This window comes from Lissotriton vulgaris, unplaced genomic scaffold (genome assembly GCF_964263255.1).
Source record: "Lissotriton vulgaris unplaced genomic scaffold, aLisVul1.2 SCAFFOLD_9944, whole genome shotgun sequence".
Taxonomy (NCBI): Eukaryota; Metazoa; Chordata; class Amphibia; order Caudata; family Salamandridae; genus Lissotriton; species Lissotriton vulgaris.
In genome coordinates, this window is record NW_028245105.1 from 46,603 (window position 1) to 57,245 (window position 10,643).

Below are 10,643 nucleotides of genomic sequence, written 5' to 3' on the forward strand. Positions count from 1 at the left end.
AGATGGGCCTTGGCAGTAAACTGTTTCAATAAAAAAATCCATGAGTATTCACTCCTTTGGCCCCTTTTCCTGTTCCCTGTTTCCCCACCATCCACCGTACAAGGAGGCGGAGTCAGAGGCGCCTCCTTGTAACCTCTACAGACTGAAGTCAGTTGGAACTTCCCACCGCCAGCCCCCGCCACCCGATTGCGGCTTGCTCCAATGGGAGATTGCGAAGGAGACGGAGGCATGCCAGAAGAGAAGTCCCACCAGGGAAGGCCAACTGTGCCTCAGGCTGCACTTCAGAGAACTTCTTGCTTGCCACCTACACCTGACCCCTGACTGCAGTCAACTCTGGACAAGACTGGGGAGGGCAATGGAGGGTGTCTAAAGAACATTGCCTATTTGGGGAAGGGCTCTCAATGCCCAACGCCGAGGAAGGACCACCACCACAAGGACATGCAAGTTTGACACTTCTGCTTGCTGGTACCAGCACCTGACTTCATCGGCGCTCAATGTGCCTGGTGATACCTGGTGTATTGGGGGGGTATTAGGCTTACCTCCTAAGCTGGTAGTGGGCGGTCAAGGTGGTATGCTTCTATAAAGGCCGCCATGCCAATTTTGAGAGGCCTTTGAACATTTAGACCACCATTAGTGGCCATAATTGAGTTGGTAACGTTGGGGTAAACATGGCCGCCAGTGACTTTATGTCCAGAATAGAGAAGTAAAGTGGTTATTTTTATTTTCATATTTCACAAAAGTTATACAATTATGTCAATGAATAGGTGTAGAAAAAGTGAACTGTTGGAACGTGACAACGCAAGTCCACGTCTGGATTTTTCTTCCCTGTAACTAGAGAGTCAGGGGGGCGAGCTCAGGACAGGTTTTTCCTTTCAGTGAAAAAACATTCAGACTGCCCACTCCATATAGAGTGGGTATTATGACATCTTCACTGCGACACCTGCTACTCCTTTGAGCTGTCGGAAGTAGCTTTCACTCAACTGAGCCAACAGGGGCTCTGGCGACAGAAAGCTGGCGGTCCTCCTGATTCTAAACAGAGTGGGTGGACCATCAGTTTGTCGTGTTTGCGACTGAATCTTCTGTCCACCAAACTCTAAACCACCCTCACTAGCTAGCCATTCAATGTCCACAAACTGATCCCCAGAGCCCTGAGAGCAATAGCTTTCACCTCCTTAGACTGTGGATGCCCCTCCCCCACAAAGTCTAGATCCTTAATAAGCACCCATTGGCCCACACAGAACGCAATCAGCTTTCCTCCTCTGTAGGCATTACCAACAGATATAAGCTTTCCCTGTCGACTGTACTTCCCATTAGACACAATTCAGAACATAGCACTCTGCCTCTGCAGTGCAAAGACCTTTTCTCTACGGCCACCAAAGGTGTGGTGCAATATATTAATAATTTGTTCCAAAAGCATCCAAAACACCAAGCACAGGCTGTTCTAACACCTGGTTTGCTCTTCCCCTAAAGCCTATTGGCTTATGTATGATATGCCACAGACTTGTGATGTTCCAGGAAACATTCTATTTCGAAGGGTGTAAGCTCAATTCCATTGTCCACCAGTATGCACAATGTGAGCATATATAATTCATCCACCCACATTAACATTCACACACCCTTCACCCATCTGTTGGTCTATCCACACAGTCTCTACTCCTCTCTGTCTATACGGTCTACTCATCCACCCACAAACTCCATCCATCCACGCACCCATTCAATCTATCCTCCATTCTCCATCTGTCATTCATCACCAATTCACGGTGTTATGTCCTCCACCCTCCTTGTGGGATGGCGTACCACCCGGCGAGGCCTAAATAAGGTCCCCTTCTCTATCATTTCTACTTCTATCCTGCTCATGTCAATCAAAACAGAGGGTCTCATTTTGAGTGTGACGGACAGAATACTCCATCAAAAACACGGTGGCTGTCCTGTTTGCTATACGTGTGGTTCCCCTGCTCTTTTTAGAGTTGGGTGAATCACCATGGCTCCAATGAAAGATCCTATGCTGGCTTAGAAACCTTAGACCGATGGCTCGCCAGGCATTGGGATGTTGGTCAAAAATACTACAAATCGTCCACTGTTTTGATGCAGAAGTTCTGACTTATTGTTTCCAATTCGAGACAGCAGGGAAAGTCTGGTAATACCAAAGTGGAAACCAAAGAATTTTCTCCAATGCACCATGAGAGGATCAGGGACATTTGTTTTTTGTTTTTCAATAACAAACTCCCGCTTTGGTAGCTTTGCTAAGTTGATGCATTAAGACATAGTGTCTGCTCATCAAAGTTATATGTCTACAGCAGAGCCGTCGGAGTAGATCCCTCTGCCGCCAGCAAAAGAGAACTCTTGAAAACAAGCTATTAAAATGTTGATGCCACTCAGCAGAATCAGAAAACAAGGGTGTATTAAGGTATAATGGAGTCCTTGGGTAGGACTACTTAGTTGTTTTCCTGAACAAGTGACTCTTCATTTAAGTCAATAACTTTGTGATCCCACACTTTTAATTATACATGCAGAAATGTACCACAATGCCATAAATACATTTTCTAACAATGCTAAGGATGTACTTCTATAAATAGCTTTACAATAAAAAATTGCAATCTACATAAATATGCATGTAATAGCAAAGAAGGTCCACATATTCAGAGAAGAGCAATGGGTGTACAGAGAGAGTCAGAGGATATAGCTAAATGGAAACTAACAGCCTGATTCATCAAGCTGATTTGCGCTCGCAAAGGGCCAGATTCTGAGAATCTGGCCCTTTGCGAGTGCGATTTTTGCATTTGGGATTCATCATCCCAAATACAAAAATCGGTAATAGCGATTTCGCTATTTTGCGAGGAATTACATTTAAGGAATCTCTATTTGAGATTCCTTAAATGCAATTCATCATCCATTTTTAAATAGCGAATTCGCAATTTCGGCCCGCTATTTACCGCGAGGTCAAACCTCGTGGTAAATAGCGATAACTTAGAAAAATGCTTTTAAAAGCATTTTTCTAAGTTGCATGTTGCACACACACATGTCCTTTGGACATGTGGGTGCGCAACACCTGTTTGAATTTGCATTTAAGGGGCGCTACAGGGTGTCCTTTGGACCATAGGAATAAAAGGGGAGTTATTCCTTATTTGCGATTAGCAATTTGCTAATCGCAAATAAGGAATATGTAGGAATCGCATTTTTTTTTGCGATTCCTACATGAATCCCGTTTTGCGAGCCTGTAATAGCGATTCCTTATGAATCGCTATTATAGACTCGCAAAACGGGCCGTTGATGAATCAGGCTGTAAATCCTCCATCAAGACTTTGCACCATTCCATGTCACTTTGCATGACATAGCAGCAGCACATAATCATGAAGAATCTGTACCCTTTAGTCAAATCAAGTCAGACAACAGGAATTGAAATGCATTTTATTTCTGGTATGCAAACAAATCTTTAGACATATAGGGCCATATGTACGAAATTCCAGTTTTGCATTTCCTAAATAATGAATCCTAAGAAATCGCTATTTAGGAACTGCAAAATGGAATGTACAAAAATAGGAATTCCTACAAAGTGGGAATTGCTATTAGGAAATTGCTATTTAGGGAATGCAAACCCATTCGTATCTATGGTCCTAATAGGAAATCCCAATTTTGGGAGTGCAAAAACCCATTAATTCCTATGGGCCTAATAGGAAATCACAATTTTGGAAGTGCAAAAGCATTCATCCCGATGAGCCTAAGGCCCCCCTAAATCAAAGAGGAACAAAAATGGTGCTTGTGTACAGCGCTCAATTGCCCTCGGGGCAAGAGGGTGATCTATGGCAAAGGAAAAATGTCATTTCAGATGTATTTTCAAAACTACATATGGTTACCATCTACCAAGAGTCGATGGTAATAACATTTCCTAAATGCCAAATTTGCATTTAGGAAATGCTTTGTACATGTACTTGGGAAATCGCAACTAGGTGATTCCTATTTGCTATTTCCGTTTTAGGGAGTCACAAAATGCAAATTCTACTGTGTAGAAATTGCATTTTGCGACCACCTTTAGGCCTTTGTACATGCCAAAGGCTATTTAGCATTTCTTAATAGCCCGAAATAGTGATTCGGTTCATTAGGAAAAACTAAATAGCTTCGTACATATGACCTAGAGCCACTTGGTATGTTGCTTAGGCAAATATAATGCTTGTATTTCAACTGAAAATGCAAGCAAATATCCTAATCATATTGGGCACCAGGCAAATGGCGCCTCGGGGATAAAATAGCAAGCCAGGGGGACCATGGCTCTCTTCGCTCCATTAGCTCCACCACTTATGTCAGCAAATTCTCTACCTTTTGAACAGTTGCTTCCACTGTACTTCTCCTTTCCAGATGTTCAGCCTTCTACCAAGCAGGTTAGCCTAGGAGCAACCACTGTCTCTATGTCTACCTCTCTAGAGCAGGCTTTTCAGGTTCTCCCAGAACCTTCCTCAAGGCCCCAGTCTTCGGGGTGAAAAGAATTCACTCTTCATCTTCTTTGCTGCCACATATCCACGCTTTGGGTGCCTAGAAAAAGCAAAGAAGCACCAAAGATCATGCACTGGCAAGTGTAGTCTTCCAGGGTCTCCATGCCATGGTCTGCGGTGTCTCCTTGTCAGTATATGCTCCAGGATCTACCAGTAGAGAAGGTCCAGGGTGCCGCTCAACATCGCCAGCGCAGCGCTGACGTCATTGGATCCCCAAACATCTTCCTGGGGATGCACTTGACTCCCTGGTGTGTCTCCCTCCACGTGTTCCCCTACAAGTGTGGAATCGTCTTTGTGGCCTATGATAATCAGCCAACCCTTACGTGTCCACAAGCCTGCTGGGCAGACATGGCTCTGCTGCTATCTTCGGTCTGGGGTGATATCCCCTGGTATCGCACTCTGAAAGGCGAGGTAAACATAGGACTGCCTCCACTGTGGCTTCTCCTTCTGCTGCACACACTACAGGACTGACTAAGATCAGAGAGCGAGAGAGAGAAAAGAGAAAAAAGAGAAAGCGAAAGAGAGAGAGAGGGGGGTGGAGAGAGAGAGGGGTGGGTGCACCGCAGATATAACCCTTCTGAAAATGCCATATGGCCAGCGGTGCAACACAAGTTGGAACCCCCCTCCAGAATGTGACATGGGCCCCTGAGTCTCCCATATCTCACAAATATTAATTGGCCTTAGGCTGGACGGGGTCCACCTGAAGTGTTGGGGGTCCTATGCACACAGGGGCTGCAGGGGCCTGCTCACAGGGAGAGTTCCCAAAGACCACAGCCATCTTGAGACCCGCCTGTTCCCATTTCCCTTAGAGTTTTTTCAAAATTCTTTCATTTGCTCACAGGTGACTTTGTCTATGTAAAAGGTGGTACCTAACATTTTAACTGTAACCCAAATAGTTGCAATTGAAAAACAGTGAATGTGCCAGAATAGATGACAGGTTCCCCACGACTCTCCAATATTTCAAAGGTATCTCTCCCTCTTTAGCTAACCCTAGACAACTTGGCACTTCACAATCGAGGACAGACGTCATATTTTTTATATTTCCTGCATGTGCCTGGCTAGCAAGATTTGATAGCTTCATGCATTTCTCTGCATCTACCCAGTACTCTGTTTAAAAAAATGCAAAGGTTTTAGCTATGCTATATTTTAATTTAAAACCCTACCTTGTGCTTTACAAAAGTCTGATTTCATACTCTGAGTCGATGCATTACAATAGCCCCTTTGTCTTAATTCAGAGTTCAGTAACTGTGCTGAGGTTTTGCTGATGCCGTTTGTCTTCATTGCACATTACAATATATGTAAAACTGATAGGAAATATATATATATATATATATATATATATATATATATATATATATATATATATATATATATATTCACAGAAAAAACCATAGGTTATAGTGGATATATAGTTAGGAATTTGCATTTACAAAACCTTGAAAATTCAATGAAAAAACCATTGGTTTTAGGCCATATATAGTTAGGGATTTGCATTTACAAAACCTTATTTTACTCGCATAAAACCATTGAAATTCCATATATAGTTATAAGCGCTAACTATATATCGCGCACCCGCAATCCACTGCTGATGATGTCACATATTACATCATTCATGACATGGTTAGTGACATCACTGATGACATCACTGATGACATCTCAAATGACATCACTGATGACATCACTGATTACAACATCCAGTGACTGTATGTTTCTGTAAAGTTAAAATATGTTTTACATATTGAAGAATGAGTGGATATATAAGTGTCTGGATGAAGGATTTACTAGGTGCATGACTGACTGATTGAGTGATTAAATGTGCCTCACTGAGTGCATGGGTTAGTGACTAAACTGTTTTAATTTGTGCATCATTATATCTGTTGTTCTACAAACTGCTGCATATGTTGATCAGTAGCTATATGAGTAACTGTATGGGTTATTGATTGGTTGTCCAAGTATTTGTATGGGAAACTGAGTGTGTGTGTATGGGTGGCTGGGAGGTGTGTGACTCTGTACATAGATGTGTGAGTAGTTGATTCACTATATGTATAGATTCAAAAGTGCATGTGCAAACAGCTGTATGGGCGGTTGACTGTGCATGAGTGTATTAGTGAGTGAATGGATATCTCAGTGCTACATGTCAAATTAAGTACATATGTAAAACACAGTACATGTGAGAGTTGACATCTATAAATAACTGTGCATAAGAGCCAGTGAATGTGTGAGTGGCTGTATGGATCATTGTGAACATGTATCAGAGATTGTATAAGAGAGTAAAGTAAATATGTGTTAGTATATGTTTGAATAAGTAAGGTGTGTATAACTGTATAGTTGAGAAAATGGAGGTGTGATTGATTTTTGGCATAACTGACTAGGTGTGTGAGTAACTCCATGGATGAGTGACAGTCTGTGACTGTCTGTTTACACTGATTGTATCTAACGTTATATTAGAGTCTGAAGAGGTTCATGGTATTATCACATGAATGATATCATCAGTGATGTTATCAGTCATGTCAAATGAGATGTTTTCAGTGATGTCATCAGTGATGTCATTTGAGATGTCATCAGTGATGTCATCAGTGATGTCACTAACCATGTCATGAATGATGTAATATGTGACATCATCAGCAGTGGATTGCGGGTGCGCGATATATAGTTAGCGCTTATAACTATATATGGAATTTCAATGGTTTTATGCGAGTAAAATAAGGTTTTGTAAATGCAAATCCCTAACTATATATGGCCTAAAACCAATGTTTTTTTCATTGAATTTTCAAGGTTTTGTAAATGCAAATTCCTAACTATATATCCACTATAACCTATGGTTTTTTCTGTGAATTTCATTGGTTTTTTAATAGCAAATATGAAAAGCTTTAAAATGTCAAGTACGTGATAGATAAAAACATTTTCGTATTTATGCACGCTGATGTGCTTTGAACGCTGCCCCCCCCCTCCCCTCTTTTCTCTTAGTAGTACTCTCTCTTTGCAGATAGTGAACGGTAGTTAACGCAGGCCTTTGCCCCCGTTGTAATCCGTCGTGCCTGCTTGTCTCTCCATTTGATTGATTGTTATCCAAGCATTTACTGTTTTAGAATTGGTTCTCTTTGGATCATTCTCTATTTACAAACAAGCACAAAGTCGCAATACTCTGTTTAGTCTTTGCAGATAGTGAAAAATCGTGTAAAAAAATAAAAGTAATCGAGCAAAATCAGTAGGCCACTAATTGGATCTCTTTTTGACCTCGCTAAAATAGAAATATTAGGAACAACCCTTCATGAGAAATACGAAAATAGTGAGATGAACTGAGCTCCACACCATGAGGGCTGCAAGACAGCTCGACTCCGTCACCCACCCCGCCCAAAATAACGACAAACCCTATGCAAATATTAAAAATATAGACAACACACCAGCAAAGAAACAGGGTAAAACATTTTATTAAATAACTATTTACATAACTATTTTATACTTTTTATTGCCCGATCCGGCTAGCTCAATCGATCGAGCATGAAACTCATGCACTCTGATAGCAAGCGTTGCTACTGATGCTATGCAGACCAAAACTGGTTTTCAGTTTGTACATTTTTCTAGATTTTTCAATCCAAGGTTGGTTCACTTTGTAGAACGATGGCTTCAGATTTTCAAAATACGGTGTGGTGGCGCGGACTGGGAGGGGGCGCTTCGCTCCTGCCCCCTCCCCAAGTAAGATTTTCATACGTGAAAGTACGTTAATGGTTTTGGTCCCTGAGTTGCTTCAATGTCACTGCCATTCTCAAATGGCATAAGTTCTGGATGTTGGGTGCCATAGTTAAGAGTTCTGAGCAGTGCTTGTAACACTGTCTGAAGCTTATTTCCACCTACTGCAGCTTCACTATTCTCAAAGTAAGTGAGTGTCGTTTGTGGACCTGACTGCATTAGAAAACAATGTGATATGTTACCTTCCTAAACAGCTTGACGGAGGCCCCTGAGGGGCGGTGTGATGGCCATGGACTCGGAGAAGACGCTTGGCTCCGACACCCTCCCCAAGTCTTATAGCACTGGTGTAGCCTGAGATCGCCCCCGACATAGGCGGCCGGCTCCCGGGGTCCGGCGGAACTTTTTGCCTTTTGATGACTCTTCAATTCTCGACCTTGTCCCACAATCCGTTTGACCTGAAGACACGTTGTAGTGGGGCGCCCCTTTACCGTTTCAGTTGCCATTCCGCCCGCTTTTGCTACACTGTGCCTCTTCCGCCATTCAGCTGTTTACCGCCCGCTCTTACGACTACAGCGTCTCGCTCATCATGTAGTTGAGTTGCTCCCGCTCTTGCGGTGCAGCGATAGGCGGCTGCCACAGGACTCTCAAAATGGCGGCCGGCTCTTCGGTTTTGGGCCTGGTCCACTAAAATGGCCCTGGGACACCTTTGAACTCGGACGCTTCCCTGATAGGGCTTGGGTCCCATTCTCGAAAGCGTCCCCTCAGCCGTGAAGATTCTACAAAAGTCTTGGGGGCCTCCGACTCCCGCAGGCTTCTGGTGGGGAGCGGCTGCCATGATTGCTCGTGGAATGGCCACGACGGAGCTACGAGATGGTAGTGCTCTCATGCTGACGCCAGCTTTAGTCTGAAACATCCAGAAACACTGTAGACTACCAATTCGATCAGTTCCGGTAGCGCCCCAACATGACCCGGAAGAGAAGAACTTGCCCTCCCCTCTTTGACTGATGGTTCTTGTTGCCTGTCCCCTCTGTTGTCATTTAACAGAACTTTTTGGACTGCTGAAAGGGGTTGTGTTCCGAACGCTGGTTGGTGGAGACATTTTGACTATATTCTTGACCTACGTTGTCGCGTAATGCGTTATATGACACGCCGCGTTAGCGCACCCGGAAGTGATCCGAGGCGCGGCGCGCAGCGCGTAACGTAAGCATAACAGGTCATGTGACTTGTTAATAAAACTTTTCATTGGTTCATTTTACTTTTGTTATTTTAATGATGAAAAGCTTGGTCATATGACCTAAAAATTACGCTTTTTATTGTTTTCGAACATTATTTTTTTTTAAACATATGTTATAATATTCCAGGCTAATGTACTTTCCCGGAAAATTTACAACTGTCCTACAAGTAAAATATATTCCTTTTTCGAGAAAAAGGGCGTTTCTTCCTTCCATGACGGAGCCGTTGAGTAAAACAGATTCGGCCTGCTGTCTTAGTCGCCGATACGCCTGATTATCAGATTCTTATCGATCACTTTATGTTGCAGAAATGAAAAACACAACTGCCCTTGACCATTTATCTTTACTGCGTTCCTACATATTATACCTTTTATCCGTCATGTAATTGGACTGCTTTATTTCACTTGCCTTTTACTGATTCGAAAACAGTGACTAAAAGTAAAAACTTTACCAATGTAAATACTACTACCGTGTTTTGTTTTAAAAACCTTTATTGTGAAAATGTCAGTATACAAATACGGGCCTATAACCACGTGGGCCGGCCACGGAGCAAACTGAAATCGTATATGATGAGGAGACATTTACACTGTAGAGGAACGTAACGAGCGGGCCATTAGGTTGCAAGAACAAAGGTGTCTAACAGTTGCGGAATCGGTGGACGTACATTTTGTAATTAAAATACGACAGGGCCACTTACAATAACATTTTCTAGATATACATTTGCGGGCAAGGAGTTACGAGTCCCATTTATACCGGCGCCATTTTGGGCGAGGCCGGGCAGGTCCAAGATATAGTCAAAATGTCTCCACCAACCATCGGCCAGACCAGAACCCCTTTCGGCCCTTTATGCTACAAGATGGTGTCTTCCATTCAGAAAATATTGTTGGCAGCATTTTGAAAGGAAACAGAAACAGCCGTTCTCCTAGTGAGTTTCACATTGTTACATTTAGGAAGAATGTTGAAGAGTAGTATGTGGAAAATCTGAAGCCATTTTTCTACAAACTCTCAATCAGACTTGGATAGAAAAAAAAATCCTGAAGAATGTACAAACTGAAAACCAATTTTTGTCTGTATAGCATCAACAGCAACGCTTGAGTCAGCTTTGTGTCAAGCCGCCATTTTCATTCAATCAATAGCGTCCCCCTGCACACATTCAGGGACCTGGTCGTGTCTTCAGATGAAACGGATTGTAGGAAAAGAAGCAGAAAGGAAAAGGAAAAAAGTTCCGCCGGAC